This window comes from Symphodus melops (assembly GCF_947650265.1).
Source record: "Symphodus melops genome assembly, chromosome: 22".
Lineage (NCBI taxonomy): Eukaryota > Metazoa > Chordata > Actinopteri > Labriformes > Labridae > Symphodus > Symphodus melops.
In genome coordinates this window covers 10,081,418-10,108,934 of record NC_136712.1, presented here as the reverse complement: position 1 = coordinate 10,108,934, position 27,517 = coordinate 10,081,418, and the positions used below count along the sequence as shown (strand labels likewise).

The 27,517-nt window shown below is 40.4% G+C and overlaps 1 protein-coding gene across 7 annotated transcripts in view; it reads right to left on the bottom strand.

Moving 5' to 3' along the window:
- nrcama (neuronal cell adhesion molecule a) overlaps positions 1-25,099 on the bottom strand; it is a 56,064-nt gene extending 30,965 nt beyond the window's left edge. For all 7 annotated transcript variants that reach the window (XM_079335331.1, XM_079335334.1, XM_079335335.1 and 4 more), the window contains exons 1-2: positions 24,871-25,099; positions 1,316-1,366 (exon numbers count right to left, since the gene is read on the bottom strand). The gene's annotated coding sequence lies outside the window, so the exon portion shown is untranslated. The remainder of the gene's footprint in view (positions 1-1,315; positions 1,367-24,870) is intronic.
- Positions 25,100-27,517: the final 2,418 nt, after the last annotated feature.

Below are 27,517 nucleotides of genomic sequence, written 5' to 3'. Positions count from 1 at the left end.
CTGGGATAATGACTCACTGTTGAAATTATGGATCAGTGTTATACAGTAGAGCACACTCAGGGGGTTAGTCAGGTAGCACAGATTGCAATGAGAGATAAGAAACATTGTAGCGCTGTATTATGTAATGCTCAGCTGCAGCGGCTGCTGAGCATCTGAGCTTATTATGAACATTATTAAGGCATTGCTCCCAAATGAAAAATGTGTTTTATGGGGGGGGGGATCATGAAAACGTCCATAAAGCAAGAGGCATAAGACTCCACAAAGACATTTAACATTGACTTCTTCTTTTGCTTCAGCCCAATTCTGAAAAAATATGAATCTTCCCAAACTGAAGTGCAATTAAAACCTCTCCCTGAAGGTATAATTGTCTGAATCTCCAATGGTCTCCACTGTTTTCATATCTTTCTTTTTTTATGCACCTTCCTGTGACATTTGAGAACACAAAAGCATTCAAACATTTTACTCACTGGAAAATTGCAGTAAATCTTTCAATGAAATTGGTACAGACTACCAGCAGACTTTCCTTTATGGTTCATTCAGTGTGTTATAAATAGCATCTGTGCAACATTTACCTCTCAGTGTTATGCACGAGTGCTTAAAGCAGCAGGTAATGCCTGGACATGTGGCTCTCCCGTCACCTCTCTGTGTGTTGACATATCGCCACTTTTCATGTTATGGAGGCTAATGCTTTTTCATGCTTATATTTCATTGCACTCCAAACATGCAGATCTTTAAACAGCACACTGCAGCACATACAGTGATTGCTTCTTCACAAAGCAACTAAGCCAACCTCAACAACAAATACCTTCAAGAATGACCTAGTGAGTGTACAAACTGCAGAGGGCAAATGCTGTATTTCAAAGGGTATCATCAGTCACTGCCAGTTTTGAGACATGCCTCAACATTCAGCATTTTTTTAATCTTGCACTGCATCTTCAAACACAAAGATGTTTTGCCGTCAGTTACAACAACCAATTATCTGATGCCTACACAAATCACCAGTTTAAAATGCATGTGGTGCAACAGCTCCCTCGGACGTGAGACAGCATGTGGCAAAATATGTCAGATACGTCAGATACGTCAAATGCACAAGGCCAGACATATCGTCAGCAACATTTTTGATCAAAAGCTAGAGCAGTGCAAAGTGAGGGTGTTAGAAATATAGCATATAGTAGGAAATCAAAAATCATCAGTAAATGAATGAAAATCATAAATACAGGTTGTTGTTTTGCTGGTTTGCACAGCATGTTGAAAAGCCAAATTATAGATAGAATAGTAAAGAAAGAAGATTTATGTATTTTGTCACTTGGCTTACCTGTGAAGATTTATTCTAAGCCACTGTTTGTCTTTGTGAAGCGGTTCAGACCTGCAACAAAAAGAAGACATTAACCGTTACAGTGGCTGTTCTAAAGCATTAACTAGAAATAACATTTAGCATTGGAGGATGTTCTTAATCTTTGCTGTCCTATACAAATGATACGTAAGTCCTGCTAAGCTTAAATTCATGCAAACTCCAATCCACTTCCTCACATTAACAATAAAGTAAAATGGAAGTGGAACCAGGCGCTCCAAAAGTTCGAGTTTGTTGAAATAAAAAATGGGTTTCTTATTTCAAAGAGTACTTCTGGTAAATGCAACCAGTTAGGGAAATATAATTGAGACAAAGAAAACAGACTTCAATTCATTCATCAATAAACGCCCTGTCACACGCTGCGCAACGTGAATACATGAACACATCCTCCAAGCACCCTGGGGAATTCCTAGTAAATGACTGTCTCGCTGAACATGAGGCCTCCAATCAATAACCAAAATGTCTCCAGTCGTTTTTTTATTACTTTCACCTCCAGCAGGGGACACAAATAAAGGTTTACACGGCAGTACACTAGGCCCCCCCACCTTGTGCAAATAGGTTTCCCAAACGTGACCATGAATGCATTACCATAATCTCCAGAGAGACCCTCCATTCATCTCACATTAGCAAAACAAATTTGACAGACATAGAACGTTAGTGCATTTTAACATGGAGCCATTAAAAGTGTAGTTCACTGAGAGGAGAGAGACAGTGGATTATGTGCGTTTACATTAATAAACCGAGGTCGAGCTGTTTGAACTTGATGGATGATGTAAAAAGATGAGGAAGGGGTTTTTGTGACAGCAGCATCTCACTCATGTCACCACACGCAGTTCAGAGAGAGGTAGAAAGAAAAGGGGATTGAAGGACTGCCAGCAACCAGGCCCAACCCCAAGCTGTGATTCGTTGTCATGGAAACAGATGGATGAAGAAAGAGAGAGGTGAGAATATTATTTAATATCCCATTTCAGCATGTAAAAATGTATCTGAATGGAAGTTAGTTCAAGTTAGTTCAGCTGAAAGATGGAATCTGGAAATTTTAATTTTCTAATTTATTATTGAACAACTGTACACATATAAGAGGAAAATTGGATACAACAAGAGAGGTAGATGTTAATAAATAGTGACAGGAATGCTCAAGGACATGAGAAAACCTCAAGCAGGAGAGGTAAAGCAAGGTTGATGAGGAAAAAGTGTTTTGAGAGGGAGGGAGAAAGCATGAAGAAAAAGAAGGGCCAGTGGGAATCAGAAGCATGCATTATTAACAGGCAAATCTAAAAGCGCTTCATCATCAGAGTGCATGTAAGGGGGGTGGAGCGATGTACAGAGACAGAGAAGGAAGGGCTAGGTGTTGGCAGAAGAGAAGCTAGCAGGGCTAACCCCAAGCTCCATCAGTTAATGCTGAGATAAAAACAGACAACAAAAAAACCGAGATGTTTTCTCCTCTTCTATGCTAAGTTGCTATTTTACTGAGATAATTCAAGTTCACTCTTTAATTTACCAAAATAAGATGATTAGCTTAGCCTTAAATAACGTCCTTAAGGGGAGAAACAGCAAGCTTAGTTTTACACAAAGCCCATTATTCTGAAATCAGGGAATATTGCCTCACTTATTACGACATTATATCTCAAGTGCATCTATGAAACTGCCAATTTAAAAAATAATGCAAATTAGTTTCATTATTTTTTGGCCTACAGCTGTACCATCAAAGAGCAATGCTAATTTGGCGTTGTGTTCACTTGAAGGGAAATGTGAAAACATGAATTTGTGTTTTATTCACTGAGCATTTTTTAAGGGCTAATCGAATGAGCTACAATGGTGTTAGTATGACACTTTTATACTTAGTAAGTTACTAAAAAGTTATGTTTTACCATTTTCTAAACAAAGCAAAGCGTAGACTACTAGCTATTGGTGGCAGCATTATCTTTGACAAAGACATGCCATTGGTATGGCATGATTGGTATTGGTATCAAACTATTGGCAAGAAAGCAAAAAAGTAAATGTTTTCAAAATGTCAAACAAATCCTTTGATTAAATCAATGAGGCTACATCTCCTAACTATTGTGAGGATAAGCTGTTTGCAAGTGATGCCATTTACAAGTCAATGGCATCACTTTGGTCTCTTTGTTGCCTGATGGTGGCATAAAATTAAAACACTGTCTCTTCCAAATATTATTTGTCATTAAAAATAACAACATGAAAGAGGTCTAGAATACAACGCTACAGTGTTACTCCTTTCTTATCTTGCAAGTAGCCATATATATTTGCAGTAATAATCAAAACAAGGTGTGCAGTACAGACACTCAATGCAGCATGTGCAATATAATAAAGACACATTTACCAGCTGGCCAAACTGCTTGACTTCCACACATTATAATACAAATTTATACTTGAAAGGGATGAAAGCCTAAGATTCCTATAAATCATCTTTCGTGGTAGTATTTTATAACCAGAACAAAAGACAGCTTAAAAGCACCTCTGAGTCTTCAGAAGAAATCATGGAGCATAAATAGATCTGAAATGTCCAGATCTTTAGAAGAGAACTAAAATACCACTTTGACAACAGTGTGAATGTGAAATGTAGGCTCTCTGAATACTAAAAACAATCCCTGAAGTTACGGCCAGCATTTCTAAGACTGTCCTTTAGTCCAATTGCCTCTTCACTGAAGCCAAGTGTCCAAACTGCCTGCTGTAGTTCCACTCTGATTTACTATCTGCTCTTTCAATTAGCTGACTGACTTTATGGATCCACTGGGAACCAATACGCTGCATGTCAATGAATGTTTTGATGTGTTTGCGGTACGGGGGGCTTCAGCCCACGATAGAATAACTGACCTCAGGCATGAATAGAAATGTGGGTGTGTGGGTGTGTATGTGTGTGTGTGTGTGTGTGTGTGTGCACGCGCTGTAACTCCCCCTAGACTGAGGGACCTTAGCAATCAGCCACAGTAGCAGCTGCCGCAAAAAACACATAGACACCATTATTACTCCCTGACCCTGAACACCTCTTGTGCCTTCATAATAATGAGACACAAAATGCAGAATTAAAACAATCCCTAAGGCTCCTCCCTATCACAGGGTTAATAACACACAACATAATATGCCTGCAAGCACAGATTACTTTAAATGTGAGTTAAAAATAATAAAAGCTTTATTATCTAATCTCAATGTTAAATTACAAAACACCTGCTAAAAATGAACTGGGATTTTAAAAACAGAGGCAAGTCAATGTGTATGTTTATATTGTTTCATTTAAATCAGTGATACCCAGTAAACATCATAAGAGGATTGTCTTTCAGGAAAGTTGCTTTGAAAAAGACATCTCGTCCATATGTACAGTTGCAGTCATGAAATAAAATGGACCGTTGAAATAAACAGTGTGGCATAATGTGTATTGCTTCCAGCTCAGTGCTCAGGCTTTCAAGAAAACAGACTTTTTTTCACTTCTCAGACCACGTTTTATTTCCACACAGCAAGTTGCCCCGGAGCTGTCCATCGCAAACAGCAGAAATCACAAAAGCCACACTTGTGCAACTTTCTTCTTAAGCATGTGTTTCAATGTCAGCAGCACATTAACACAGGAAAGAGGATGAAGGAATGTACATGTGCCTTTCAGATTCAAGATGAGAGGAAAAAAGCAGCAGTGCAAAGTACACAATGATTGTGAGACATGTATGTAGACTGACTCGACAGTCGGCTGGAGAAGCACCTGGGCAGCGACGACTGTATGTCTGCATCCTGCAGGCTCTTCCTCCTGTTATCAGACATACCATCTGTGTGTGATTCCAGTGGAGGCCTGAGGGTTATTTATTGCTCTGCATGTGTGTGTTCTCTGTCCATGAACATCTGCTTACATGTACATTTGGCACAGGAAATGACAAACTGCCTCATTAAGATTGTCATCTTATTCTGTTTAGTGCACGTCTTTATGTCAAATAGATACAATGTTCAAAAATCAAATTTACAAAAACGTAGACTGAGAATGTTTTTGCATTTCCGCCTGTAAATAGATACAGGACGGGCATCACACATCATCGTCATTTTTGAGGTTTTAGACTTGCTGGAAACAAAAAGGGTGCAAATGGATCACAAAACCCTCAATTTACATCATCTCAGGGTTTTGAGACCACAGATGGATTGATTTTCAGATTGGCCAAAACAAAAGGTTATATATGATATAACGAGAGAAATGGACCAATGATAAGCTGCAGACTGTTGTCATAACCAACCACCAGCTGATACTCGCAAATACAGACACCGCTAGCACATGTTTTAAAGTCAAAGCAGCATTTGATGTGTTACGAAGCTGATAGACAATCAATATCAATTACATTTTCCTGTATTGAAGTCCATGCATAGCTCATGTAACAATTCTTTAACAAGACTGGTTCTTTTCCACATTAATACAGCATCTCTATATCACATATTGGTACGCAAACGATGCTAACATGCAGTGTGAAACATTCTGCCTGCACGACGGTTGAAATTGACCGAATGTTGTGTGTGATTTTCTGTCTGGGTTGATCAAAACATAAACATTGACCAGATAGTGCTTGATCAGCTCCAGATGGATAGGAACAGACAGAAAGCGGTGCACGCTCGTACAGTGGACTCAAGCAGTACGTTTAGAACTGTGGTGAAGTTTGTCTTCGAGTGGACATGTGATGACTCTCAACTAGCCGACCTTACTTCACTCCTCTTCGCTTCCCACAGTTGCAGCAGTCGCTGACCTGATTGTGGGGAGTGATGAATCATGCATCAACAATGGGAGGAACCTTTCAGTCCTGGGTTCTTTTGGTGGAAACGCAGCTTTGGAAGATAATGAGCAAACTATGTGGAGATCACATTGTTCTTAAGTGGCCTTTTTGCACTTTTATTTAAAGGTTAGTTTTCAGCCTTCTTTTTTAATTGTTAAAACAGATCATGGTATCAACACGAGTAGCAATGCAAAGTACAAAAATCCCACACACTTGTGTCAGAATGACCTTTACAGCTTCTCTTGAAATCTCCACTGAAGATTTCCAGCCCATACATTCCTATGTTATGGGTGCTGGACACAGACACTAAGAGGGGAGACTGGTTACCATGGCTATTTGAAGGTTTTCTCATTTTAACAGGCTGTGTGCATCCTTCAGATGACAGGCAACACACACACACACACACAGACACACACACAGTACACGTACTTCACAGAGTACTGCAGTCAGAGGGAGCTTGGTTTAATCAAAGAGATTTACAACCTCCTGGAAGTTTTTTTCCCCTCTCTGTTGAGGTGAAATGGACACTTCTCCCATTGCGACTGTTACCTCTCAACTCCACACAGTGCAGACGATGAAGTCCTCAAGAATGTCACACACGCACGCTAAGACAGTCAGAGCAAGGGGAGATAAATCAAGAGGAAGAAACAGTTGGAAATTGCATTCCTCTGTTAAGCTTTCTGATGCCGATGGAGAGGGAGTGTATTGTGGAAATGTCCAGGTATCAGATCTCCCGGGGGATCGGATCCAATCATCAGACTCATTGTACGGCCCCAGCAGACAGGGATGAGTCGACGAGAGTGGGAGGTCCAGATCAACAGAAGACGAAAAAAAAAGTTGATTTGACGAGCAGTTTGGCCAACATCAATGCAGATGAAATATCTCGCCATAAGACGCTTGGCTCTATTGAATCAGTCACAGCGAGCGAGATGCCTGCCAGAGTGTTTGATTTCTATGTTAATGCAGGATTCTGAGGCTGTACTGCAGGGATTTGAAAACCTCATTTAGTACAAAGAAGCACTCAACACGGATTTAAGACTTCTCAGTCATGCCGAGGCTTCTTCGAGAAGCCCCATGCAAAGAAGCATTGTGTAATATACAAAATAAAACCCAACATACCAATCTACTCTGGCTCACTGACCTGGTGGGACACTTCAGTTGAAAAGTGTTCATCTTAAACTCTACTGTGAGGCGTTTGAAAATGGTTGTGTAACATTCTCAAGTCATGACTAGCTTAAACATTGTCTGTTTCATTAAATGCCGTTTTACCGCTGCCCTGAGGTTGTACTCTACATGAAGATAAAAAGTGCCTTTATTACAGAAGCCCTAAGCACACAAGCATCCATACAGTACATTTGATTTACTCTGTTGTTTCAGGTTGTTTTCCTTGAGATTTGTCTTCTTTATCTTCTACCTAGTCAATAACAGTGTATTTCTCTGGTGATCTAAGAAGGCCATTAGGCCAGTCAATGACATGCCTCATTGCTACTTGCTACCCCAATGGAGAATTTTGTCCATTTGTATTATTTACTGCTTTTTTAATTCTGGGGCTATCCAAAGATAAATAAGTCATGGGATTTATTCACAAATGTTTTCTCGTGTCTAGTCATCTCCCAACGTGGAAATTGAAAGAAAGACATAAGGAAGAGACACAAGGAGAGATGAGAGGAATTTTCCAAAATGAGAAAATTTCACTTCACAGCATCAGTCGCGTCTTCAGGTACACTGATGATCATGCGGAGGACATATCCTCGCTATCTGCACTTTCAGAAGCCTCCTCTCTCTTCCATTCCTCGTCTCATTTCGGTTCATTGAAGCAATTAGAAGACCCTTTTATAATGGTCGTGAGAGAACAATGTCCAAGTCCATTGAGGAGAGAGGACGTGAGAATGTGAAAGTGAATGAGAGGAAAACAGCAGCCGATTGTAATTTAGTTTTTCTTTGATATCTCTTTTTTTTAAAGACGGACAGTGGCCAATATTATCAAGGATACCAGATCCATCAAGAGCTGAGACTGTAACTCCTGTTACCATGGAGAGAGTCAAGCAGAATGACACCCGGAGCAAAGCTTGGCCATCGTTGACATGACATGTCAAAAACATTGAGAAAAATGCCCCTGCAGCCAGCACCCAGAACACTACACAAAAGAGGGAGACGAGGGAAAGACAAAGATGGAGACAGATGCAGAGTGGAAATGAGAAATGGAAACGTGGAAATGAGAGAGTGAAGAACAAAAGGGGGCTGTTGACAAGGGAGGGCAAACATTGGAGGGTATAGACCAATAGGATGCCTGGGAGACATCTAATATTGACTGTTACTTCCACCTGACACAAAGAGAAGAGGGGGGAGAAGAAAGAAAGGATTGAGGCCTCCTAATATTAGTAACAGTACTGGAGAGGGATTTCTCTGGGATCTCATTAATTTGGGACTCCTCTTGTTAAAAAAAAAAAGTCCTAAAGCTGTGATGAAGAAGCTACCAGCTAACACAAAAGCTGCTAAAAACACACTGCAAAAGCTAACACATTATTAAACTTGCTACATTATGCTTAGCAGTGCACATTTCACCAAGTGGGACTATTTTTACTGGGGTATTTTTTTATTTTTTTAAATTGGTTTTAACAAGCAAACGAACAGAAAGTAGAGCCATATTTTAGCTTTGCCAAACTAAAAAAGACGAGACACACACACACACACACACACACACACTTCTCTGCTAATCTTGCACAACATGAACAAAGCCCTTCACAGCTGTGCAGTCGGTATATCCTGCAGCAATCACGACTATAGAGACACTCTGAGGGAAGATCAAAAGTAGAGATGAGCGATGTGCAGGAGATGACGGAACTCAGAGTTATTTTTAGACAACATCAAGGAAAGACACGATAAGGACAGTGTTTTCATCTTGCTTATGCCTCCCTCAGGAGGTCTGTTTGCATGTAAATGTGGATCAGGCTGGTGAAAGACGATCATACATGATGTTGCATGTGACATCAAGATTTAGATGTCAGATGACATCAAATAGTTAGCAAGGTGAAACATACCACTTTTTATTTTCTGCAATATTTCTCACACAAACTCTGTTCTGTTCTGAATGGATTACCAGACAACTATTGGACTCTGGCCTCTGGCCTCAGGGTGGATTGTACCTCAGACTGTTTGTAATTTATTGCAAAGTCAGGTGTCTGTCAAAAGATCATGATATATTCATTTTCTCCTATGGGATGCCTTTCATAATCCTTCCTATGGTTTATGATGTATGTCTGACCTGCTCCTGGCACTGACATTCCCGTCAGATTTGCTGCTAATTCACACATTTTAGGAAGCTAATGAGCTTGTGAGCATGCTAATGTTAGCCCTGATAAAACAAACGGCAACCTTTTTAACTGTACTAAACTCATGATATCCATCTATTCTTTGTTATGATCTGTGGAAGAAACATGTTACAGCATCTGTGTCAGGTAATATTTGATGGGTAATGGTTTTTTATGGGTCCCCGGGTCCCACAGGAAGTAAATCAGTTTTAGCTATTTGATCCTCATTCTTAAACAAAGATAAGAAGACAGTTAAATAGACCAGTAAGACAGTACTTTTATTATCAGCACTTACGAGTCTTAGAGCTTAAAGGAAGATTATGAAAACGGTTTTATCATTGTAATGAAAGTTCAGTTAACGGCCATAGAGTTCAAGTAGTGTACTTTTTCTTTTTTAGTATCTTGAGGAGTTTTAAGTTGGTTATGAAACCGATAGAAATTAATACTGATGTGTCTTTGATCCAAAAAAGAGAAACAGAGATTCAGTGAGATGATTGATTGATTTACATAATGTTTGATAACTGTTAACACTGAACCCTGGGTTGATGCCATTCGAGTTTTTTAACAGCACACCAAACTAGACTTTCTTTTTTGCATTCTCACGGTTAAGATTTACAGCAAGTGATATGGTTGACTGTTAAAGGCCTGTAGGGACTGGAAAACCAGAGGGTTGTCAGTTCAAGGTTTGTCTATTGGCTGGAGAGATGCTTGCAGAGTACTGTTGAGATGCCCTTGAGCAAGGCACAAACCTCCAACAGCTCTGGTACACTCCCTGTGTAGCAATGTGTAGCAGCCTCGCTCAAACACGTCCATTAATGCATGTGCAACGGTCCTGAATGTGCATGTGTGTAATTCTGGCCAAAGTGTGTGAGAAGCACGTCTCTATATAACAGAGTGTAAATCAGAATTTCCCCTCAGGATCAACCATAATAACTGAATGTAAACGTAAAAGTTTCACAGAAGATCCACAGTGACACTCAAGTCCATAAACATACAACATACTAAAGTAAATTATCCACCTCAAATAAACATGATTTTACATTAGTACATTATCATTATGGAGTTATGTTTGAGGAACTTCTTGCACTTGGCTAAAACTATTTTGAAAGATTACGGTTCAAGTAAACCAGTCAATGCTACCTTGATAAAGGAATGTTTTAATGTAGTTTATTTCCAACAGATTAAATGTGTCAAATTCGGGAAAATACAACAATTTAACTTCCTCTTGGAAGTATTTAACCAAAAGATGCAAACAGTCTTGGCAGCATAAGGATACAATGGAGAACAAAGAAATGCTAATTAGTAGCATGTGCGTAACGAAAATGATAATCTGTGCCTGCACACAAACAGCTTTAACACAAGATTGAACGTGATAGCTCTTAAAAGCACACACTTCACCAGACTGGTTGGACTTGATGTTAGCAGTCCGCTTCTGATAAAAGGACTTGGGGCTACAGGCGGACAAAACAGAGCGCTATCAAAACGACAGCATTAAGCAGAAGCCAGGGCTTGCGTGATAACTGCTTTGCTTTTATTTGTATATGGCACTTAAAGTCAAATACACCCTCAATAGCCCATCACATGGCTTTCAATTCTGTAGCTTTGAACTTTTGTGACATGTCTACATATTTCAGGCCAACAAAAGACGACACAAAAAGCAACAGAAGCCACGTGCAAATTTTATCTCCCGAGGCTCCTTTTTCAATTACATGACAGCCATGATTCACGACCACACCTTCGCAGCAAAATGAAACAGCCTGGTTGGACTTATTTGGATGCTGTCACGGTTCAGTAATGCATGGATGTCGTTGCTTCCTCGTTCTGGTGAAAGAATCACAGAAGCATGAATTGGACGCATGCATCTATATATTGCAAATACTTCCCATGGATTCATTGGTACAAACACACATTGAACCCAGAGATGCACAAACCTGCCTTATTTGCTTCCCCACCTTTGCCCTGATTTTCATTATCCAAATTCACAATGGCACAACCTGCAGTCAAATGCAAGGAACAAAACAAACCACACAATGGGCCTTGTCTAAACGGCTCAGAGAGTCTAAAAGCTAATATAATAACTTTACTATTAAAACCCTATGAATAAAAAAGTCTCTTCATATGCTAATTCATTGGATACATTTGTGACACCATAAATAGACAAAGACTCTGTGTGTGTGTTCCAATAACCTAATTATCTGACACAAATCTTCGCCCTTAGGAGGACTCACTAAATCTATCCAATCCTCTGATGCCCTTAGATGGCTTTTGGAAGAGACAAAAATCAATATTTTGAGTGCTTTTTCTTTCACACCTGCCCATCACTGACCAGTCCTCAAATAATGATAATTAACACCTCCTCCTTCATTCCCTAGACAAGGCTTTACCTTACATACAGGTTCATGTCTTAAATCAGAGGGTACAACTGACCTGAACTAGAGCTTGTAAAAGATGTTTCAAGGAATTAAATGTGAAATTCATATTTTAATTCAACATTCAAGTGTAAAAGGATGAAACCCCAATGCATTATAAACCAACTTCACGGTATTCCTTCATTCTACGGTGCCAATTAGCATCTTGTGGCTCAATATGTTCACTTTTACTGGCCCCAACTGAGCTGTTTTGTTCACTTTTAGCATGTTTATCTGTATTCTGTTCCTGCACATAGGACCAAAAAATGTACAGACCTAGCTAGCAACTAGCTGGTGTACATAGCGTATCACAACTAAATCAGCTCTTGCTTGGTGATGGGTCTTTTCAATCTAATTCAAATATCTAAACCAAGAAAAATATTACTATGTGGAAATATGTACGTGCATGTAAAGCTAGGTCCTGCTGTTAAAGTTAGCCAACCCCTTACAGTGTGTAATCACTCAACCTTTTCATTGCACACAAACACACACAGGTTTATGCTATTCAGTGTGGCCCACAGGGCTCTGCAGCCTTGTTGGCTGTTGGTGCCGAGCTCGTGGCGGGCCAAACAGCAAAGAGCCAGCTTTATAAGAGAGGCTGTAGCTTTCTCTATACAAAGGCTCCACTCAGCACTTTGGTACTCTAAAAACCGATGCTGTCTGAGTTAATGAGTGCACCCCGCAGCAAAGCAGCACTGGGTTTACATTGGGACAGTCCTCGACTCCATCTGTAAATTTTGTCCTCTTTTATATTAACGAGCCTATTAGAACATCTGTTTTGTTATTGCCTCTATTTCCGTTTGCATCCAGGTTGAGCGAATTCCTCTCTCAAAATTGGCACAAGTTGTTTCAGTATATACAAATCTCTCTTCTCTCTTTGCCAAAAAATAAATAAATTCAAGGAGGAGCCAGATTCAGCCAAAAGAAAGGACGTATTGAGTTGGATAGTAGCTCTGTGTCTCTTGAAAATAATTTGGCTGTAATTAGAACTCAATCCCCCTTTTCTTTGAGGAGGTTCTGTCTGACAAAATGCCCATCTGACCGCTGGGATTTTGACTACACAAGATAAACTGAGTTAACCCGCTCTACTCAATCCAGGCAGTGTTAATACGCTTTTGAAGGATCACATAGCTGGCTCAAAACAGGGGGCTTCCTTTTCATGCCCTTAGGGTCCCACTAGCTTAATTCTGGGATCAATAAAATGGGTGTCAATTCAAGCTCATGTGCTGGCGCTTATGGATTTGTGATACCTGACCCACAGTGAAAATCAGTATGTGTTAATGTGGGTGCTTGATAGTCTGAATTAGGCCGAGAAAAAGCAACATTCCTACAGAATTCCATTGGGAAAAACGTAAAAGGAATTTTACCACAGACCAACCATCATCGTGATTTTTAGACCATATGCCAACCCATTTTCTCCGACATAAACGAGCACAGCACATCCCAAATCATCCCAAATTCAACCCTGCTCCACAGAAGATCTTGAGTGCAAGTGACAAGACGGGGCGGAGCATTAAATAATTCATCGTGCAGTATAGTATTTTTTGGCCTGGCTTTGATATACCAAAGCAGTGGCAGCACTTCTAAGCAAAGAGATAAGAGACACGTTTTTGCATTTATATTTGAGAGGATATCAATTATTTAAACAGTCTCTCATTGCTAGAGGGACCCAGCCCAAACAGTCAGTTAGCCCACAGTTATTGTTTTTCAGACACTTTCAGATGTTTGCAGGTGTTAATAGTGTTGTGTAAAGTAGTTGGCTTCGTAGTAAATTGCTACCTGATTAAATCCATTTAATCCATTTCCGAGTATTGCAAAATATCGTCATGAGGCAAGATGAAAATTCCAAAATATCTTGCAGCATGCTCAAAGCAGGAGAACTGCATTATGAAAGAAGAATACTAGTTTAAATCTGACACTACTACCAAGAGACAATAAAGAATAAAAATAACTGCAACTACAGATGACTTTCTTACCGCATGATTCCTTTTTCTTCAAAGCAACATTAAAGATAAAGCTAACACATTGATCTTGCTTTTTTTCCCTGACTCACAGCCCCATAACACTAATCAGAAAACCATGAATAAATCTTATTTGTGAAATTGAAACAAAAAAAATATTGGAAATTATGCACCGATGCTGCTGCAAGTTTTGCCTCTTGAAAAAATGTTCATGCATAAAAATCTTATCATACATGTTTTTGAGAGCAGACTGGTGACTACTAGAAAATCTGTCAAGTTGAAAATGATAGCCATCCTGTTTAGCACAATGAAAAGGTCCTTTATGTATTGTATTCTGCGTAGTCAAATGTAAGGCAGATGCTCTACATCGATGTCTAAGGAGTTGAGTATAGACTAATGTATGAATATAAAATCATTCATAGTTTGGGAGCCATAAAATGCATTAGGCCAGCATTAAAGCATTGCTATTTGTAAATCTATTAATATATCCTAAAAGGTATGAGAGGCTGTTTAAGTCAAGTACTACTGTAATGTGTTTAAAGACTGATACACAGAGTAAACTGTATCCCTACTGGCGAAACAACTAACAGCTCATGTGATCCAACAGTTACAGGACACTCCCTGGACACCTGATATTTGGTGTTGCCTTGTGTGTGCGATTGTAAACGGAGAAAACCGTCGTGGGAAAAGTACGTGATACCTATTGTAAAAAAAAGCAGCAGCACTTCCAGCTATTAATGGGCCTTTTGTAGCTTGGATTTCTTGCAGGTAATAATATATCACATCGCTGTAATAGATGAGTGGCTTAAATAAAGTGAAGGGGTTTCCGTTTACTCTTGAACAGACACATACTGATACATTACACACCAAAAGCCCAGTTTTCTCTTCTTCTTTGCTCTGTACATTGCGAGCATCTTATTTTAGGGTTTTAAGATGCAAGTCATGGACTGCATCATGTAGTGGGTGGAACGGATGAGCTGGTTGCATTTCACTGGTAAAGGTTAAATGAGCTTTGTGAGTCATGGATCAGAGCAGAGAGTGGAGGAGAGACAGAGTGGGTTGAGGGTCAATACCAGCAGAGTGCATATGGTGGGAAAATGTGGGAAAGACATAGAGAGGGGGAGGGGGAGAGGGTGCAAATACTGCAGAGCCATGTGCAGCCTGTCCTTCTTTGCATGAAAGTGATTACAATTTAAAGGATGTGTATTTGAAAGGTAATATTTGCTTTTTTCTACAGAAAGAAAATGGCATCCTTTGCATTTTCACCAAAAAAACGAATACACTTGAAGAAACGATTCATATTCATAGGTTTAGGATTGTAACAGATGGGGAAAAAGCTGTATATTCCTTGTGTTTTGAGAGTTAATATCTGTGTTAAAGCTACTCCAGCGATCATTCTATTAGCAATACATTAAAAGACAATATGAAAAGTTAGATAAATTGTTGATGACAAACAGAGCAGAGTCATCGACATATATATTCAGTTTTCTTTTTATTTACAGCCTGCATGTAATTTGTAAATGGCCTTCTGAGTACTCAAAGCACTTTTACACCACATGCCAAACCTACTCAGTCACACATTGATGGAAGAGGTTGCTATAGAAAATGCTCATCATTATTAACAAAGCAGCAAACCAAGGGTGCTTTGGTTTGTCCAATAACACATCGGCCATGTAACTGCAGGAGCTGGGGACCAAGTCAACCAACTCTACCACACCCCTGCATCTCAGGAAAGGTTGAAGTGGAATGTAGGTGAAGACCTGGAGGCATCTCAGAGTTATCCCGAAACCCTTTCCTAGAAGGGGAAATGAAAATAGTATTGAGCATCCTAAACTAAATACTGCTCTAAGGAGGAGCTCAACCACTGGTGCCAAGCAGCTGATGAAACTACCTGTAGATTGTACAGGAGACCCTTTAGAAAAACACAATGGCTGCCTGGGAAACCTAAAAGAGAACACAAAATGCTGGCGTAGAAACAAACTCCCTCCAAAATCACCATAAACACTCTGAGACCTGCAAGAGTGAGCAAATACACAAAGTTTTTGTTGGTGTTTATGCAGATTGACTCAGGCAGAGTATAGGAGAAAACACTGGAAGATCCTCTCACTACCTCTGAAGTGGGGACAATGAGTCAGCACAAAGCACAGCAGAAGCTCCCCACACCTGGTCCTAATCAAGGCCAGTCAACCACAAACACACTTGACTCTGCACTGAGTTGATTCCTTCACCAATCGTTACTTATTTGATTGATTATTCCATTCACTCTCTTCAGTGTCTTTTTCATCAGACAGAAATACTTAAGGTTAAGACTGAATATTGGACTGGATTTTTTGCAGGTTGCCAGGAACTGGACTCCAATAAAATGCTAATGCTGCTATATCTGCTGGACGTTAGCCACTATTTGCTAACTTGATAGACGCTTCAACTTCATCAGATGCTAATAGGTCTGGTTGTGTTTATAGCTTGTTACTCTTGTACCAAAGTGGCCAAATGAAGTAATTACTTTAGGGTAAATGGTTTTGTTGGTATATGATTTTCTTAACATAATAACTCAAGGAAAATACGTGTTAAAATAACTTTCCAATAAAGACAATTTCCCACCTTGCTATGGCCTTACACACAAACAGTTAGTTATCACATGGCTGTATAGACACAGCTAGTATAACTACTGGATAAAGGCCAAGTCATTCAAACTGTTCTTTATCTGTGCTCTAGTAGCAGAGGCTGTGAGTAAACTGTGATTTTGGGGTGCCTTAAATTTTCTGCTTGCATGGTGGCAGGAAATTAGTAACTAGCATGTTGTCTTCGACTTGGTGGTAATGTTTCCCATGTCCATCCATATATCCATCCATATGTAAGCTACCACTTACCCTGTTTAGGTCGCTGGAGCTGATCCTAGCTGTCATGGGCGAAGGCGTGGTACACCCTGGACTGGTTGCCAGTCAACCACAGGGCCAACATACAGAGACAAACAACCAGGCACTCTTACATGCAACACCTATTCAAGAGTCACCGATTAACCAAACAATCAGTCTTTGGTCTGTGGGAGGGAACCAATGCATGCACGGGGCAAACTCCACACAGAAAGACCATATCTGACATGGATTCAAACCAGGAACCTTCATGCTGTGAGGTGAGAGCTCTAACCACTACACCACCCTGCAACCCACATAGAATGTATTCACCTCACTTGAAGTTCTATTTTGAAGGTTATATCCTCCTCCCCTATGTCTGCTCCTCTCTTTTGCAGATAGTGAGTCTGATTTCAATCTACTTCTGCGAGTATCACCACTGTGTGTGCTAGCAATCTGAGTGGGGACATCAGGGTTATCTCTTCCTAACAGAGCAGACATCAGAAGTGCAGAGGTAGAAGCTAATTTGGTAGAAAATGTCCTGATCACAATCTGTCGCTTCGTTTGATCCCCGCCAGCCGCTGAGTTTCAGGGAGAGGATCATTGGAACTCAGTCTCCTGCAAAGCCGATCTGAATAATTATAACTTGAGAAGAATTATGAAAATCTGTCTTGTGAAAAAAAAAAACATGAAAATAGTTCACACCTACCATCTCCAACATAAGTGTATTTTGGCCATGTGTCATACCCAAATGTAATAAGCTAAAATGCTAAGCCAGCAGCCAATGAAGGCATTACATCAGGGTGCAAAAAGGCAAGGTGACTAAAGCAGCCTGGCTCTGATAGGACAATGCAGAGTATGTGGCAGCCCAAAAAAAAAAAAAGAGCCAGCTCAGCAGATTTAAAGGTGAAAGAGACAGAGAGGACAGAGTGGCAGGGTGGGGCATTATCACTGATGTGAAACGCCATTGACATTTATGGGACAGCATCCAAAAGCATCAAATGATGCTGAGCAAGAACAAACAAATGATATGACTTCCTCTTACAATAAGCCATAGTACTCATAGCCTGGACTGTATCAGGTCATTGTTGATATCCAACACTACAATTCACAACTTAAAAGCAAAACACTACAAACAAGGCTTCTGAATTAAAAAAAACAAACTAAAACAAATGAACAAATTCATGTTTTTATATAACCTTTTTATTATAACTCCAAAGTAGATGTGAAAAAGAAGAGGGGTCTGATGTTGGCTGGTATCATCTGGCCAGTATGGGCCTATAACAAATATGTCAGAATAAGTCAATAGATTGAATATGAAGAACTATGTTACAAACCATGCAGAGGCAACGATTGGACACTTTCCCTATGTTGTTGTCATGTAGGTTGACCAACAGAGCATTAGAGATTCCTGGATCTGTCAGCCTTCATTGAAATCTGTGTGACATGGCGGTATATATTTACACTACAGTTACTAAAGAGGTCATGTAGTTCACAGAGTTTCAGTAGGAAGAAAAGTTGGAATAAACAAACTGATTCTCGTCAAGGCCCATAAACATGAGGATCTGTCTGCCTTGAATTGGTTTATCAGTTAACAGTCACATCTTAAGCTGATGGATGACTTTTCCACACTGAGATCTGCTTCTGTCTTCCATCTTCCTCATCTGCTCACTGGGCAGTTCATCTTTTCTACAAAGGCATTCTTTGAGTGAAATAAGAGGGCTCTTAGTGAGGGCAGCCTGGCCTTCAGAAAGACCATCTCTCTCGGGTCAGATGAGTCGGACTGAGGAGACATGAAGGCTTCATTAAACTATAGCCACTGATTCCCACAACATATATTTATGATGATCAGATGTCTGATAAAAAGGGCCAGCCGAATAGCTACTGCTTAAATTTCAGTAAACATCAATTACACTACATGACCCCTAAACCGCCATGCTGACCTCCAGCACAACTTCGACTGCACAATGCATAGAAATTTATGAATACCAACACACATTTGCCAACACACTCATCACAATTTACTTTTTTTCTTTAAAAAGGAAGCTAAAATGGCACCAGACAGTCGACAGGAAGCATTCGGATCCTGTGTTGGTGTTGGGACATTTCAGATGCAGGCTAGTGGAATAAAGTAATACGGAAAATACACACACTACGAGCCATGTGTGAAGGCTCTAAGATGTATTTCTCTTCAAAGTAACCACTTCGCTGGAGGGGGGGGGGGGTGATATTTACTGATGAGAAAAGAAGCCAAATTCAATTATGCCCATGTTCAGCTATCATTAAGATAACTGTTGAGGGTGGTTGGTTCGAACCAGTCATGTGATGCTGGTAGCCAGAACCAATTGGATGTTTGGTGTGATAAGAGCAGCGCTTTAATGGCTTCTTTGACCCAAATCCTCACTAATCATTTTACAGCTGTGACAAAGATTGCGTGGTTGGGGGTTGATATTTTTAAGCCTAATACTGTACAATGAATTAACCCTGCCACCAATGGGATTTTAACATGCTGCTGCTTTGTTTCCCTCAATGCTGTACTGTATATGACCATGTGCCTTTGATACTAGTCTGGAGTTGATAGTTTTTCTTAACAAAGAGCCAAAAGCAGCTCCTTCTTCGTCAAATCTGGATAACAATCAGCTCTTGATCTTGTCTGTATCGTAACAAGGCTCCAACAGCACATCATCTGTGTTTGAAAAATTAAACACAAAGCCAGGAGTAAAATAAAACAGACAGGTTATAGCTAGATTTAACCAAGTGCTCAGAGTTTCTAAAGTCTGACAGTCTTTAATTGTTCATATCTCGTTGCGCAGATACCACACAGAGTTCTTGTTCTTGGTTTCAATAAGGAAGACGTGGTTAAGACAAGTTTCATAGACAGGGTTCATAAGTGCAACTATAGGCAGTTATACAAGCAGGGTTATTCTGAGGTCACTTCAACGCAGTATTTTTCCACCAATCTGCAAATTCAAAAAACAATGTTCATCTTCTTACCCTTAACAATCACAGTCATGGTCGCTAAAACAAAACCACTGACGAAAACAAAACTCTGCGTGCATATGGCTCAGCATGTCAAATTAAATCAGCCGTTCAGACAAATCTGCCAATATTTCTTTTTTTAAGCTCGGCAAGTAAAAGCTACTACCAGTCTGGCATCTTCTCGAGCTCTCACCCACTCGCCCATCTGTCGCCCACCTGATCCACACAAACAACTCATCTGCGGCCCACAGGCAGACTCACTTGATCCCAATGCGCAACGATAGGACATGATAAGGTGAAAAAGAAGCTGAATTGTTGAATTTTGCGTTCATATATCACGTTTGTGTGTACATGAAAGTATGCTAGCATGAGTGTGTCTGCAGGACAGTAACAGCATGCTACGTCCCCCATTGTTCATATCCAGTTTCTTGCTCTACTTCAGACGTGGCCTGACACAGCTGCTGATGCTACTCTCCATTCTTCTCCTCTTCTCTCCTCATTTTATTTACTCTCTCCTTCTTACCTTCTCCCCTTTCCTTCGTTTCCTCACCTCTTCTGCCCTCTCTTCTTTCTTCACTTGTTCCTATACTCCTTTTCCTCCTTACATTTGACTTTTACAGTTTCTCCATTGCTTTTCATTTTCTTTAACTTTATAGCGTCCCCATTCCTTCTCTCTCATTTCTTTCCTACTTGTCTAATTCTATCCCCTCTTTCCCTTTTTTTTTATTGTCACCTGCTTTTACAGTACTTTTCTTCCTGTGTCCTATTTCCATCCTCATTGTTCCTTCTTTCCTGTGCTGTCCTTTCTTCTTCTTCAAGCTTCCCATTTATTTTCTTTCCTTTTTTCTACTGTCTTCTTTACCTCTTCCTCTTTACCTTTTCTCCCTAACCTTTCCTCTCTTCTTTTCTCATTTTCTGAACTCTTTTTTTTTAACCTTTCCTCAATTTCTCCGCCTCTGCCTTATTTTCAACACTAACCCCTTCCGCTCCTTTCTCTTCTCTCCTCTCCTGATCAAATCATCACAATTATTTAGTTTTCCATGTATTACAGTGGTGTTTATTGCCTGCATCACATCATTGTGTTTCTAAAAGTGACAGAATTCAAGGCTGTTTCTCCTAAGTTAGGAATCCAGAAGCTCACATTAAACCTGACATTTAACTCTCATGCAAGAATCGTGCCTGTCCAACACTTACAGTAGCTCTTCATTGTGTGCAGAACTGGGTCTCTCCCATCTCCCAGCCATAACATCATCTTCCAAAATAGGAAAGTGGGGGGAAAAAAAACAACAACAAAAAACCATCTGTCTGTTATGGAGGGCATGGAGAAGAACAGCCTGTCCTCTCTCAGGAATCTACCAGCAGCAGAGTGTCGCCCTCCAGGCCCGGCTTTAAACTGCCCCTTATTTTCCAATTCATCAGTCTTTAGCATTCTAATTTAAAGTGTCCCGATCCTTTAATGAAACAGCCACCCAAACATGTCCAGCTGTAGGCTGAGGGGTGTCGGGGTACAGCTGGAGGTGAGCGTATGCCCCAATCATCACCACAGGGAGCTCATGTTATTAACCCAATGTATACACAAGAAGAATCCATGACGCTAATTAGCTGCAGCTTCTATAGCGCTCTCAAACCCAGCAGGAGAACACCCAGGAAGTCCCTATTTATGACTTCAATAACATGTGCACCTGCAAACTACAATGTTGGTTGCTTATGTTGGTAATGAGCTTAATATTCTCTGGGGATGAATCAAAAAAAGAAAAAGAAAAAATGTGTATTGTTTCCATGTTGTGGAAACGCTTGCAGCAGCACAGGGAGTGACAATCAAAGTCATAACTGCAGAATAGCATTCACTGTGACACAAACAGAGGGCATGAAGACTTATTATGCATCTGTAAAAATAACTATGTTCCTGGAGAATGACCGACAGATTAGCCTCGTATCTCAAGCATGGCATGGACAATGGGACAAAGCCAAACTCTTACAAATACGACCTGGTCATTTTCAATGTTTCGGACATTTTAAAGAGTATCACATGCGTTGAGAACCAGACTGATGTGTTGAAACTGTTAATTGATTTTTCATATATCAGGAAACTAAACAGGCGATATAATTTACCTCGTGCAAAAATGCCACATTCTTTAGTTTCCGCTACGATGACAAGAATCGCAAGGTTTTTGTCTCTTTTTAAATCTGATAGTGAAGTGAATTTAATTTGATTTTCGACGGTTTTTGGGACAAAAGAAGTTCTCTGATAAGAAACTGACACACCGCTTCCACTTTTTAAAGAAAACCAACCCACTTACAATGAACAAAGACTGACACGGAGACAATAACTGATGTTTTAAGGCAGAGTGGTGATGGAATTTGTCGAACATTCTTCTGAAAAACGTGGCCTCAAACTGCCAAAAAACTCAGTCGTTTATCAGCAAATATACGCTGATATCAATATTGCTTTTTAAACGTACTAAAGTCTGATGCAACCATGTGGTAATGTATCCGGATCACATGCACAAGAGGTTTCAATCCATGTTTTAGGAAAAGCATCAACGACTCAAACAAGATGTCATTTGAAGAGATAGAGAAATATAAGATAAGCAGCTTAAAGTCACATGCTGCAGTTTCAATCTCGCCTGACTGAAACAAGTTAACCTCTGCTCCTCAGATAGCCTGAAAACAACATAATGCATCTTCCTGCTCTGCAAATTGTGTCATCACTTAAGATGGTGCTGAGCAGAATGAGAATGCATCTTAACCACCACCCGATACACACACACACACAGACCTCCCTGTATAAGCTCCATCACCTGACTCCCGTCTAATGGACCGTGGAGAAACGGTGGAGAAGCGGTAGAGTGACGATGACACTGCATCTGGCGTGAGTAATGGCTCTGTGCTGGCTGCGACGCTGACAGTCAGGGGACGTGTCACTAGTCAGGCCTTGTGAAGCCTCTCGGGGCCGAAGCTCGGGCACTGCAATGGTGGTGCCAACACACACCTGCCATGCCATGACGGGAAACTGCCTTATTTGACGTATAAGGACATATAGACATGTATTTAGCTACTATAAATTATAGACGCATTTCCTTGAGGTATTTTGACTTGTTATAGTAGAAGAGCAGGTGTAAGTCATTAACCATGACTCAGCTTCATTCATGTCGTTTCATGGAATAACCCCATAATTTACTTTGATTGATTACACCTGTGCTTTTACTGCAGTGACGAGTTACAATCAGTGAATGACTTCTACTGTTGCTCGGCTCGAGTTTCAAATGTTAACTGGGTTAATGTAACTTTTGCCTTTAATTGGAAACATTCCAGTTTATATGCAAGCCTCGTTTTCATCCTCATGGCTTCCTCTGGTATTAGAATGAAAGAAGGTCAGAACTGCAGAGAGCATCCATCAAAAGGTCAAAGGTTTGTTTTTCTAAACTGACAAAAAGGGAGAGGCTGAGAGTATTGAATGCATCCACTCTTGTTCTTGTATACGAGAATAAAGTATGAAATGTTGACTGGAACATTCTAAATGTAGGTTACCAGTCTGATACCAGAAGTGTAGCACAACTCCACGTTTGCACCGACACAGCAAAACTACAAATCCTGCATAATTGTTCAACATTATATTAAAAATGAGGACAGGAGGACTTCACGATATAGGTTACGAGAATTATTTGCAAAAAGTGCGGCTGTGGGACGCTCCTTCAACGTGTCCTATTACAGAAAACAGTGTTTCTCAACAAAACACACCAGACGTTACGGTTTATATTAACTCCTGCATCTGTGTAATGACACATGATCATGCAGGGGATTCTTACCATCCCTGTGATTGTTCCTGTTCTGTCAACCCTATTGGTCACATGCTGTATACTGAAATCAATGTAACCAATCAACTGTTACATGTCACCTATCAAACCAGCCTTGCAACACAAAGACGTGGGGCTGAAAGGGAAAGGAGTAGAGAGCACATTTAACTAACACCTGTACTGTTTGTAATCCCCATTTTTACACACACACACACACACACACACACACACACACACACACACACACACACACACACACACACACACACACACACACACACACACACACACACACACACACACACACAGCCCATATTCCACTACAGCATTATATGTCGTTTTTAAGTGATACACTGTTTGTATTGTGCTGAACTGTAATACACATTTTAAATGGATTATTCTATGATCTATCTTCCTATTCAGGGACACACAAGCTCTAACTCTGGTCCAACAGCTGTGGTGTGTTGTCTGCATTGTGTTGTGCCACATGAAATACAACGAAATAGACTTCACTAAACTCTCCAACACACCATGTTCTGTACTCTCATTTACACACATATCAGCATGCATGGCTTTCCCCCCCCAGCTAATTATATCTGACAGTTATTTTCATCATAGATGAATAGATAGTATCATTATAAATCAATTCATAGATGAATTTGTGTTTATTTGAATTTGGTTTGAATGAAGTAAGCAATTTAAGCACACGTTTTGAACACAAGCCAGTCCTTCTAAATCAGGAAAAACAAAGACATCTTCCCTATGGTGACAAACAAAGACTCGTTTGCAGGACAGTGTTATGATGCCCCCCAAAAATCCTTTATGGAACCTTCGAATTTATTTAATGGAAGAATAAAATGCATTTGTATTCGACCAATCCCCCTCACCTCACTCATCAGTATACAACATGCATATCCATATATCTTACATCCTTAATCAAGGCCTTTTGGGTTTTGCTACCTTGAAGTAGACCTGTCTTGACAGCTCCAGGAGCTACATCTGGCAGCATCGCTTGCAGACATCAAATAATCCGCTCTGCGCTGCGGGGCCTGTCCACACCGGCCGGCAGCAGCAGCAGCAACAATACGCACAAACCAACGCTTCATTCAACACAACAATGCATTTTCTTCCCTTCCTTGTGTTGCTTTGATGCTTGCAGCTCTAGATGCAGAGCGTGCTGACAGTGCAGTGGGTGCAATGGTCTGCCTTTGATGCGCTGCAGAATCCGGATAAAAAAGCACGAAAATCAGCGTCAGACGCCTCCATATTTGCTGGATTACTTGCACCTGGTTGCCCTATTCAAGCAACATCACCGGGATGCTGTGGCGGATAAAATAGACCGACCTTAAACATCCACTGCACCATTATACTCATTGTGACTCTGAAAGCAACGACAAAAAAAAGCACAAAGCAATCACCATCATCATGATAAAAAGCGGGTTCTAAAAACTCACTGTTTGCTGCAAACCGGCTCCCGATTCCTCCCTCGCCTCTCAGTGTGTGCTGATGCTGTAGAAAAGGATGAGGTATGTGTGTGTGTGTGTGTGTCTGTGTGTATGTGTGTGAGTGAGAGAGAAGGGGACTGTGCCCGGCCAGTGCGTCCGTCCCTCACTCAGCCGCTGCAACAGCAAGCTGTGGTCCACACGGATCCTCCGCTCTCCTCACCAGCTCCCCCGCCGCTGTCAAAAACCAGCAGCGACAAAGATCGTTTATGCTCGTGGGAAGATGACATACTCGTAGACAAAAAAAAACAGGACTGCCTTTTAGAGTAGTTATACCATAGTTATACTAGTTATACACGTGCTGGCCATTTGGTATGGAAAAAAAATAAAAATCTATGACCACGTTACAGTTCAGCCATATACCATAGACTACTAGACTATGTGTAAACAGATAGCTCATGCAAATGCTTTTCAAAGGTACAGTCTTTACATTTCGTGTCTTGTTATATGTTAACACCATGCAACCCTAACCCTAACAACCTTTTTTATTTATTTTACACACACATTTAATAAGTCATTAAATACATTTAAAAAACATTGTTAGCAAATAGCAATCCTCTGAAAGAGCTATTGAAGTGAACTGAAGACGTTTTTATTTGTCCAGGCTTTTAATTAGCCTCTTTTAGGGCTGCTATGATCTTTGTAATGTCTGTATATTGCTTGTGATGTTTTAACCCTGTTTGTGAAGCACTTTGTGGCCCCTGCCTGCGAAATGTGCTATATAAATAAAATTTACTTACTTACTTACTATTGGTCCAACATACTTTCAGATTGCATATGCAGTAGGCTGTTTTTTTTTTTTTTTTTTGGCTTGTTTTTAGAGAAATAGAGAGAAAATTTAGTCATTAGCTGAAGAATGTGTTTCTGTCCAAGAAATATTCATGAAAACTAAGAGGATTCCATAGAGTCTAGACTGTAGGGAGGATTTATATCCAAGCATTATATCTCTGGTACACGAAGAAAACATCAGAGTGAGACCTCTACAGTTTCTTACTATCTGTCGATCGTTGCCAAACTGGTGCAAAAAGAAAGAAACGAGAAAATAGGACCAGCAGCGACTCCGTTTTAATGAGCGGCAGCAGAGAGACCTGCAGAACAACTCTTCAGAGAGGAGTATTACTACCTCTGTACTTGCAACACACTTACCTGTAGTCCTGTATTCTATGTATATTTATTTCACGTATAGCATTAGTATAATCAGAATAGGTTTTCCTTATATTTAAACTAACAAATACAATCTGAACAAACTCATTTAACATTGGCTCCTCGATCTTTATTAACTGTTAGGGAATATCTGGCTCAAATGAAGAAGTATCGTGCAGAGCACAAAATAACTGAAGTGTGTCAGGCTGCTTTATTTTCTGGAGAGACCTTGGTGGTTTAGGGTGCAGGCAGTAGTGGAAAGAGTCTGGGTGTTTTTTGCTGTTATATTTTTTCCTATTAATGATTGCAATGTTGTGATAAAAACATCCTAAACCGCTAGTGTGAATTATAGATGTTACATTTGCTTTTTTTTTTTTTTTTTTTTTTTTAGCAGGATATCACAATCTTGTGTGATGCAAAATGTATATTTTACTTATGTAGGATAGTCAGTGGCTCCAGTTGTCCCCACGAGTAGCCTAAGTTTTATGCATTTAAAGTAAGATGGCTGAAAAGCTCAAAGAAGATATCAGGGTTCTCCGTTTTCGCCCTTAACAGGAGACACAGGTGTTTCTCTGTCATCACCCGAGCACAGGTGGTCCACGCACACACAGACATAAACAGGCTGGTGTCAAACGCCTCACTGAACTTCACATTATCATTACTGGCTATCCAACCCACACGCCCCATTTGAAACTGCAGAAGTCACCTACCCGCAGTGTGGGAACATCACTCCCCCATCGAACACCACTTCATTCCAATGTGGGGGGACCTTGTCATAAACACAGCATCTATCAAGACCAAGTCCTAACTGTTTCTCCCTCTCCTTGTTTAAAAGTGAGTGGTGAGGAATCTTCACATTAGTTTAAGTATCATAGCAAAGAATGTAAACAGTACGCTGGCCTTGTACAGGGCAGAAAAGTCTTTCTTCGTTTCAATGCTCTGGGCGGGAATGCGAGTTAAAATGCCTCAATAATGTGAGCTGTATGTTCTGGTTTTAAAGTCAAATCACAGTAGCTTTAATCGTGATCTTTCTACCCGTATAGAACAGAAACTGATAAAGACCATTGATCGTGTAAATCTGGAGGCACATTCAGCCATATATGACTACTGTCAGAGAGCAGCTAATACTGGCATTCCTACACTTCACAACAAACATCTAAGACCAGTTACATTCTTTTCGAGCTCACATTAGCCTAAAATATCCTCCTACTTTTTGCAATCGTGTAACACAATCATTCGTACATTTAGATTCTAAATAAGTGCTGGCTCCACTGTGTCTCCCACCCTGGGCACGAGGACTGCTGTGTTATTATGGTCAATGGCTTATTCATGCCCCTGCTCACCTACAGGCATGTTATAGTCATGGAGGTGGGGTAAGGTGTACATGCACAGTTTTGTCACATGATAAACGCATGTAACACTCATTAAGGCCAAGGGGCAATCACAAGTGTCGTGT